Source organism: Falco cherrug, chromosome 1 (assembly GCF_023634085.1).
Source record: "Falco cherrug isolate bFalChe1 chromosome 1, bFalChe1.pri, whole genome shotgun sequence".
Taxonomy (NCBI): Eukaryota; Metazoa; Chordata; class Aves; order Falconiformes; family Falconidae; genus Falco; species Falco cherrug.
Window position 1 is genome coordinate 92,930,463 of NC_073697.1, and position 8,371 is coordinate 92,938,833.

Below are 8,371 nucleotides of genomic sequence, written 5' to 3' on the forward strand. Positions count from 1 at the left end.
GCACTTACGAGATGACTCAGTTAAGTCCAGATTAAATTGTTTGCTACAACATGAACATCTGACCTAGGGTTTTGCCTACAGCCAGCCGTAGCTGTGTGCCTTTGGGCTTTGCCTAGCAAGCTTGTGGATAGCCTCACCTTTCTGGGATGCTTCATGTGGAGCTGGTTGGTAATCTCTCTGCCAGCTCAGGGTCACGGCTGTAGGACTTGCTGCTCCTCAGCTCTCCAGATCCAGCTGGTTGAGCTTCTGCTCCCAGCCCAGCTCTGGACCTGCAGGTGATGGGTGCCACCTTGCCCCCAAGGCAGGGGAAGTGGTGTCCCAGCAGGAGCGGCACTGCCATCACCCTTGGGCTACTTCAGTGGCCACTTTTGTACAGGGGATGATCCCTTCGCCATCAGGTTGCTGGTAGAAGCCCTCTGGCAGTGGAAGTCAGGCTGTGGCTGCAGCTCCTCTAGACATCGCCAGTATCCCCAGACAAGGCTGTCACCACTGCATGTCAGATGTGTGGAATCCCCCTCTCACCCCACCACTGAATACTGGAGGAGAGCCCAGGCAGGAGGATAGAGACCCGCGGTACTCTGCCCCCACCTTGGCCAAGCACCACGGCTGGTGGAGCAGGACAGACCTAGCCCCATTGCACACATCTTCAGCCCACCAACATTTTCTGCCCTGCTGAAACCAACACTGAATGGTTGTGGGCCGGGAGGGAGGAGAGGTGCTCAGAAGATACCAGGAGAACTGGCATCCAAAACATTCAGAGTTTTATTTTATTTTTAGCAATGTTATTTTCCCATCCTCATTTGAGGTTTTTTTTGCAGCAAAAGCAGCTGATGGCCTGGAAACAGGCTCTGAGTTAGGAGCGGGAGGCACCCATCCATGCAGCCCAAGGGAGAGCTTTGAGGCCGAAAACGTAGTAAACAGGAAAAACAGGCTAACAAATAAAGAAACCACCTTGGACCTGTGGAGCACTACCCCGTGAAATGCTGGAAAACAACCACCCCTCTCAGCAATCCCTATTTTATAAATGGGGAAACTGAGGCACAGAAGGGGCCAGGGTCAGCCAGCGTGTTTGCAGCACCCCTGGGACCAAATTTTAAAGCAAAACAAACAAAAAAAGGAAAGATCAAAGCACATTTCTTTTTTCTCACTTGCCTGCTGGATGAGAGGCAGGGCTCAGGGTTTTCACCATCAGGTTAAAGGAGCGACAGGGGTCCCTCGAGCAGAGGAAGGCTGGAAAATGCTCACCCCAAAGTACCAGCCATGGCCAGAGAAACCCAGCCCAGGACTTGGCAAACCAAAAGCTTCTGTTTGCCATTTAGACAGAAGTAAATTAGAGTCAGACGCTCACAAAGAAAAGAAGAATAACCCAAGCAAGATCAAGCAAGAAAAGAGTTGTTGCAAAACACCAAGTCACAGCAGGCTGTGACTCCCTCCTTCTTGGGATACATCAAAAGCTTCCAGCCCTGAACCACTCCTCGGCAGAGAGACCACGCCAGAGCAAGCAACGGTGCAAAGAGCCCTGCCCTTCCCCAGGGAGGCTGGCTTCTCATCCCGGTGTGAAATAAGGCCAGTTTGGGAAGTTTGGGAACACCTGCAAGCAAGCTGATGGAGGAGGAGGGGGGAGACGTGGCATCAGCAGAGGCTGCGTTTGCACCGGGTGTGTTACCGGTGGCTGACCCAGCGACCCAGGTGGCACCAGCCCTGTACCCAGGCATGTCCCCTGCGTGACCCAAATGTCACTCCTGCCACCAGTGCCACAACGTTAGGGCTTGGCAGCTGGGACTCCTGCTTTGATGGGGAGCAAGGACGCCTGCCAGCGTTCCCCAGAGCCCCTCAACAGGAGCAAAAGGAGCCGTTTAAATCAGAAAAACATTGTCTTAGGGATTTGTGGGGCACGCTTTTCCTAGGCAAGGTGTCTAATGCAACCACCCCTCCCAGGCTGAGTACGTGCCCTTGCTGCCCCAGAGTGCGCAGCTGTCCCCATCCACTGCCAGCAGAGCAGGAGGCCGATGGTCCAGCACAGGTGGACCGGCACAGCGGATGGTCTCTGAGCTAATGCCAGCCTCCACTGTGGGTTTTCACCTAAAACCCCCACTGTTTACCAAAACTATAGGTCAAATTAATCTCTTCCCTGACTTCACCCCAGCCAAAGAACTGGAGCCATAGCGGCATGGGTGTCCCACTGCCAAATTGGGACAGGACCAGCACTGAGCTGCCCTGGCCCAAACCATCCCTCCCCTGCAGGCTCTGCCTGTGATCATAGCCTAGAGACCTCCTGGGGAAGAGCAGAAGGCTGCTGGCTTTTCCCTGTTGCAGCTAAAAGTCAGAATAAAACACTCTTTGGACGTTTCTCGGTGTAACTCAGCTTTCCTGCAAAGGAATCGCTTTCTAGGGTATGTTTTCTCATCACTAGCCCTGCAGCCTGTTTCCCCCTCCCTCTCCAGCATCCTGCTGGTTTGTAAAGAAGTCTCTCTCACCTTCTCTGAATTTCGGAGTGATATCACAACCTCAGATGTGTTTTTCTTGCTCTCAGGGTCCTATCAACCCCCTGCAGAGGAGGCCAGGGCATCCTATTGCCCTGAGCTGCACTCATGGGGCGCAGAAGTGAGCTGCAATAACCAGGCACATCTGAGAGCTCTTCAGATCTTTCATACAATCAAGATAGACGGAGCCTGAGACAGGCTTCCCCCTCCCCTTTTTCTTTCTCTCTCTTTATTTTTTCGCCCCCCCCCAACCTTTTATTCCCAGTGGCCAAGAACATTTAGTCTGGCCGGGAAAAGGAAATCTCATTACAGAATTATGGTTCATTTAGCAAGTCCCACTGGAAGCCCTGCAATAACCACTGGCTTCCTAACAGGATTAGCCAGTGTCTGAACCTCCCGATCTTGCTGCAGTCATCTCCACTCCCTTCAACAGGCTCGAGGGCCCCAGAAAACCCCATGCAGCCACAGAGACCCAAGACACAGGTGGACACAAAGAAGGAAAGAATGAGGGGAGCCAAAGATTGAGGCTTCGTTGGTGTAAACATGGGCACTGCTAGTGGAGGTTTGAGCAGATATTATCCCAGGCTCCTCCAGCTACAAATCCCACTTTCCTTTGCTGTCTTGGCCTCTTTCAGCCTGATGGCTCATTCTCATTCAACTGTGCATGTCAGCTCCCATGAGGGGACCAGGGATATTAGCTTCAAAAACACAAGTGAGAGTCTGGAGTAATGCAAGTTCGGCTACAGCGTTAAATATGACATACACTGTCTGCTGTACCTGAACCAGTACAGAGATGCTCATGTTGAGGGTCCTCCCAACATCAGTCTTGGGGTTTACATGAACAGGAAGGTTTTTGGTTGGCAGCCCATTGCCCAGTAACATGTTTTCTGGGATCATCTCTCTACTTTTAAGAGGGTAGGAGGACTTAGGAAAAAATAATTCAGAGGAGGATGAAGAGATCAAGAAAGAAGGCAAATTACATGGGGCCACCAGCACAACCAAGGCCAGGTTTTGCCTTCAGTGATGCTGAAATCTCTTTGCTTCTCCCATGCCTGTCCCCATCCAATACAAGGAAGAGGTAGTGAAGGAGCAATAAATGGGGTAGCAGTGCATATGAAGCCCCCTGTGTGATTTCACAGGGGTGAAAATCTGCCTCTTGCCACAAATCCACTCCCAGTGTTTCATTACCGCACCAGTTTATACACAGCGAAAACACAAACACTGTCCTCAGCAACAGCTGGCAGAGGCATCAGGCTGAGGACAGTGAAGCCAGCTTTTCCAACGTGGCCTGGAGCTGGCAGTGTGCTTGGCACGGCAGCCTGGCTCCGAGCAGGGAGGCAGCAGCGGGAGCATTACAAAATACTTCTGCCTACAACGACTGATGAAGATAATGGGAAGCGTCTCAGTGGCATCCCTGAGGTGTTACCTCAGAAAGGAAGAGTGCAAAAGACGGGCAGAATTTGCCTGGTTTGCCTTCTCTTAGAGCAAGGAGAGGCAGCACAACTTCGCTTTAACCCAACACAAGAGTCAGGAGACTTGGTTAACCAGCTTTGCCAAGACCATGCTCTCAGCGCTGTCTTGCTCCACCACACATCTGCTACAGGGAGCTTTTGCCATGGCAGAGTCCACACCAACCACCATAGGGTGTAGCGCCGCAGATGTCCAGGTCCCCTGTGGTCCCCTGGGACCATAGCCCGCTACAGTCCTTCTCCAGTGAGAGGTGGGAGCCCTGGGAGGTGTTGGAGCCCACCACAGCTCCACCTCCAGACTTGCCTCTCATCTCAGACAACACAAGGAGCCCAGAGTACTGGCTCCCAGCTGTGATGCTCCAAATGAGCTGCGGTGGCTGAGAAACATCATTAGTGCTGTAGGAAATAAAAGGCCACATAGGGCTGTTTTTTCAAGACAGAGCCCTGCATCCTTGTCCCTGCAGCTCCCACACTGTTCCAGCTCCACCAGCAGATGTTTCCATCATTAGCAAGACTTTTGTCTGGAGGTGAAGGGATGTGGTGGCCTTCACACCACTGCTAACGAGACTGCATGAGCAGGGGTTAAGTGCTGGGGGTCAGCCTGGTGCTCAGGTAGCAGCAGCAAGCGGGGGTTTGTGCCCACAGGGTGAGAGGGATGTCCCTGCAAAGGCGGTGGGGACCTCATGGGTTCTGCATGACCAGCCTGGGGAACAAAGCATGGGGTGAAGACAGCTGTGGGAAGAGAGGAGGGAGGGATGATGCAGAGCTGAGAATAGGAAAAGTTTCGCTCATGCACAGCGTGTAATTCAGTTTGCAGCATCTCACTGAAGCCAAGAATTGAGTAAAAGGCCAAAAGGGATGAGACGTTTATGTGGCTAATGAGAACACGCAGGCTGTAATCATCCCTGCTGGTGAGAGCACCCCAGGAGGATGTAAACCCCTGCTCCTGGCCTTCCACCAACCTCAGATCACTGGGAACACAAGTGGATCCTCCCTGGGGAGGGGGATGACGGATGACCTCTGTCTGGCAGTCTTTCTGTCCAGGGTACTGGCAGCAAGATGCAGCGGATGGGCAGGGGAAGGGACTGCCTGCGCCTGGCTGGAGCACCATGGCAAGGATGCTCTCACTCCCTCAGTGCAGAAACTGCCATTGTAGCAGTCACTTTGGGTTTTGGAAGGATTTTTCAGCCCCTTTTGGCTGTAGGCTGAGCCGGCACAGAGGTGTGAGTGCCCTGCCTTCCTCTGGCCTTTCTGCAGGGACCCTTGAACAGCATCACCCTGCCCAGCATTGCTCCTTACCACCACCGCGCAGGACAGAAATGTTACTGGGTGAGCTGGGAATAAACAAGTCTGACCTGGCATAGCCACATACAATATTCAAGAGCATCAGCCACCACAGAGGGGGGGGGATGTGGGGCTTGACCTGGCTGGCAACAAGTCTTGATACAACTACGCACCATACACCACCCAAAGCAGCCACGTAACCTCCCCCCATCCTCTTTTCATTTTCTCTCTCTTCTTGTTTGTTTGTTTGACCATCCAAGGATTCGTCAGCCACAACAGGGTCTGGCAACCCAAAACTTCCCCTAGGGAAGAAGTTCTGGCATCCAGCGGCCAAGTCAGGAGACTCTGGAAAGTTGCTCTGAGCCTGTCTCATCTCACGACTTGACATATCACCGCTGTCCATTTCCCTTCCCAAGGAAATCTGATTTGTTCCAAAGTTTATAGTTTCACTGACTTAATCCCAGTGTAGTTGTTCCTGTTTCCCTTTAATTTACTGCCACAGCTTGTATTAATTGATGTATTGCAGAGGGCTTGAGCCAAGTTAATTGTTTTAGAAAAAGAAAAAAAGAAGAAAGAAAGGGAGATGTGAGGTCCCTTAGTGGATTACGAAGGTATTTGAATGGGGAACAGCAGCCACCAGAAAACAGCAATAGCTCCAATGAGAAGTAACTTTCTGGAGAGGTGGAGGCTCTCCAGGCTGCTGTTCACAAGGTGCCATCACACTCCCTGCAAACAGAAATATCTTCCCTGGGATGACCTTGAGGACAAAGGCAAAGGTGGGGGTGAGGAAGGCTGTGGTGGCCCCTCTACTCTGCTGGGGCTGCCTTCGCCCCTCTGGCTCTGCCTTTGTCTGGGGCTGCTTCTGCTGCTGAATGACAGTGGGGATCAGGGGAGTTCCCTGAGGACAGAAAAAAGGCAAACATCACCCATCATCCAGCAAGGATGATCTAGGGAACCATGGGCTGCCCAGCTTGGCTGAGAAGGTGATGAAGCAAATCCTCCTGGACAAGAAAGTAATGGGGAATGGCTAGCAGGGATTTATTGGGAGTAAATCATGGCCAATGGACCTGATCACCTGCCAGGGCGAGACAATTGGCTCTGTAGACCAGGGCAGGGCAGAGCAATGCAACCTGCATAACTTCATTTTAGCAAGGCCTTTGAGGGAGTCTTCTGTAGCATCCTTGTGGCCAAACTGTGGATAAGCAGAAAGACTGGGGACAGTTTGCACTCTTGGCTCATTTTCAGATGATACCAGACAGGGGGGAACAGTTGACACACTGGAAGGCAGGGCTGCTATCCAGAGGGACCACCATGGGCTGCAGAAACAGCCCAACAGGCACTCAGGGAACTCACGGGCAAACACCAAGTCCTCCTCCTGGAGCAGGATAACCCCAAGTAACGGGATAGTCTGCATCCAAATGGCTGGAAAGCAGCTTTGGAGAAAAGGATCTGGAGATCCTGGTGGACAAGAAGAACTATGGTTTAGCTTGGCCAAAGTCAACTGTTTCCCTGGGCTCTATTATTCCCCTCTATTTTGTACCTCGGATCTTGATGGTGTCCAGTTCTGGGATCTCAGGGTAAGGTAGACATAGACATACTGGAGGCAGTCCAGTGGAGACCACCAACCTGATCAAGGACTGGAGCAGGAGCACACAGTGCATGAGAGGAGGCTGCAGAAGTTGGGCTCCTTCTCCCCAAAGAAGAAGAGACCTAACAGCTGCCTGCAACTACCTCAGTGGAAGCTGGGGAGAAGGCAGCCAGAGGCAAGATGAGATGCAACAGCACAGATTGGAATATGTGAAATTCTGACCTGCTATTAGAGGGGAAAAAAATGTTCCCCATGAAGTCGGTCAAACACATGGGATTGTCATCCTTGGAGTTAATTGAAACTTGGCTGGGTCATGGCCCTGAGCAACCCTCTCTGGCCCTGCTTGGAGTGAGGACGCCCAATGGTGCAGGCAGAGGAGGCAGGGCACAAGGCAGAGCACAGAGACTGCTTGTACCAGCCAGGTTTGGAGACCTCGCACACAGTCTGGTGGTTGGCTTTGAGCAGAAGCCAACAGAGAACAAGACAGAGGAGGAAGAGGCTTCCCCTCCACCAGCTCCACCTGATGGGACCATGCATCATTTCTAGTACCCAACCCGACGCACTACTCTGCACAGACGTGAGCCAGGTCCGATCCCATGGGATCATGCCACAAGGGAGGAAGCAGGGCTCTCCTCTGCCCTCCCTCACCTCCCTGCCGGCTGTCCCCCCTCCTCCCCTGGGAGAGACGAGGCCAGAAGCAAAACCCCAGCACCAAGTTGAACCGAGACCTTTCCCAGGGAGCACCAAGGGCTACCTCCAGAGAAGCATTCTGGAGATGGGGATGCACAGAGGGACACACCGGCAGACCCCAGGAGCAAAACGTGGCTCCCACAGATCCCCGACACCTTTTGAACCACAGCACCATCAAAGTATTAAAGTTTTCCAGGCAAGAAACTTGCTCCTTGTTGTTTTCCAGGCCGAACCCCCCCTTTTACATAAATCAGCCCAGGCTCTTTCAGCATGGCTCTCACGGAGAGGTTGATTTATTCGGGAGCAACACAGGGAGTTTCCAGATTAACACTAATTGCTCTCCCAAATTACTTAATAGTTTAAATTGCAGTCCTCTCTTTGGAAATCATCTCAGACAGTTCAATAAAAAACTATCATCGAAGAGACAACTGCAAATTGATAAAGTCTTTGAGACGAGGCTAATATCATTGCTGTCTGGCAAATTTATTCATCTGAAACAAAACGAGGAGGATAAACAGCCTCACTCGGTGAGGAAGACACCGCCTGCTACAGAGTTGCTCAGTTTTCTCTTCCAGAGATGCTCTTATTACTTGGAGAGAGCCACAACACTGCTGAAACAAGGCAGCCGACAGCAACGCCTGTCAATGAATAGCACCAGCCTTTTCCTCGCAGAGAAAAAACAAAATTAAAAAAAAATATATAATAATAGTAAGACGGCAAATGTTTGTGCTGGTTATGACAGGAGGCAGGGGCTGGTGCTCGCCGCCGGGGGGGCTGCTGGGGGCCGGTGTGGGTGCAGGAGCTGGCTGGCAGCCACCAAGCTCCTGCAGGGTTGAAATTGTCACCCAGGAGGGGAG